The following is a 1659-nucleotide window of genomic DNA, read 5'->3' as shown; positions in this document are numbered from 1 at the left end:
ATCCCCACTCTTCTTGGATTTTTTTTGATACTGGGGATCGAATTCAGGACCTTGTATTTGTCAGGCAGGCACTTATGCCTGCTGAGCTTTCTCCCCAGCCTCGATACTCCTTTCTTGGGAGAGCCTCAGTGTTTTGTTTTAGTGGGTTTTTTGTTGCCTAGGCAGGCACTTGGACCACTGAGCTATCTCCGTGGCCTCTTTTTTTTTTTTTTTTTTTACTTTAGGAAAGGGTTTACAGGGTGATCAGGGTCTCATTACTAGATCAGACTTGTAGTGATTCTCGTGTTTACAGCCTCCCAAGAGCTGGGATTACAGCACATGCCACCATGCCCAGTCTCAATTACCATCTCAGTGCACCCTGGGGGCAGGGCTGGCACGGCAGGCCCGGAGATTGAACCCCCCTGCCCCTTGCTTGCAGGTGCTTTAATCAGCTGAGCTGCTTGGCCAGCCCTCGGCCTCTTTGTATTTTTATTTATTTATTTATTGTGTGGCCAGCTCAGCCCACCAGGGGGCGAGCAGGCCTGCATGTGGTGCTGGGGGATTGAACCGCGGTCCCTGTGTTTTGCTTAGCTTAGCTTGTTCTAAGTAGGTGCTTTAGACCACTGAGCCATCTCACCAGCCCCTTTATTTTTATTTTTTTAACTGTCCTAAATTGTTTATTGAGTTATGAATTTTACAAACATCACTTATATTATCAGCGGTAAGTGTGGAGCTGGAGAGTATTGCGCCTTCTCCAAGGTGCACGGCGAGAATCACCAACAGTGTGGTGGACCTTGTGGCCCTTTCCGAGGCCACGACTCAGCCCATGTATCTCCTGTGCTTGTGGACTGGTTTGGTGATCCACTGGGTGTCAGGATTTCTTCTAATGGCTTTGTGGGATGGGTCAATAAGGATAACCTCAAGGAATGTGTATGTGGAATCTTCACCAACCCAGTAAGAATTTAGAACTCTCAGAGCCCCACAGTGGCGTCCAGCTCGCTCCTCGGCAACAGACTGAAGGCTTTGAACGAACTTCAGCTGGTTAACGCCATGAAGGACAGGCTTGCCGTAAGTCGCTCCCTTAGGAACTGGACGTTTGCGGTCACCGCGGCGCACAGGACTCCTGTGCACGACATCCCCTTGCTTGGCCTTGGATCCCATTCTGCGAGCTTCGTCCCGCCGGCCGGGTGCGGAGCGCCGAGGGCTGCGCTGCTGCCTGCAGCGGACCCGCCGCAGAAAGCGCATCGCGTCGGACTGCCGCCTCCTCCACAGCTCCTGGATGTGCTTGTACGCACCCATCTTGGCTTACCTGATGGCTGCCACCAGACGAAAAGCCTCTTTTTATTTTTATATTTTATTTTATTGCCTTTTTGAGACAGGATCTTGCTATGTAGCTGAGGCTGGCCTTGAGCTCACTTTGTAGCCTAGGCTGGTCTCGAACTCTCAATGGTCTTCTTGTCTCAGCCTCCCGAGTGCTATGATTACAGGTGTATACCGCCATGCCCAGCCCGAACGCTTTTTTTTTCTTTTTCTTTTTCTTTTCAGAACCGGGGATTGAACTCAGGCCCTTGCACTTACCAGGGAAGCTCTTATTCCACTGAGCCATCTCCCCGGCCCCCCAGCCTGAACTCTTTATTAGCTCATCCAGTACCTGCATAAAAAGTCTCCTATGTTTCTCTA

The 1659-nt window shown here is 50.8% G+C and overlaps 1 pseudogene; it reads right to left on the bottom strand.

Moving 5' to 3' along the window:
* Positions 1-798: 798 nt before the first annotated feature.
* Positions 799-1278, bottom strand: LOC101582638 (annotated as a pseudogene).
* Positions 1279-1659: the final 381 nt, after the last annotated feature.

The sequence above is a fragment of the Octodon degus genome, unplaced genomic scaffold, assembly GCF_000260255.1.
Source record: "Octodon degus isolate 3935 unplaced genomic scaffold, OctDeg1.0 scaffold00011, whole genome shotgun sequence".
Lineage (NCBI taxonomy): Eukaryota > Metazoa > Chordata > Mammalia > Rodentia > Octodontidae > Octodon > Octodon degus.
Note: the sequence above shows the minus strand (reverse complement) of the source record. Positions and strands in the feature narration are given on the sequence as shown.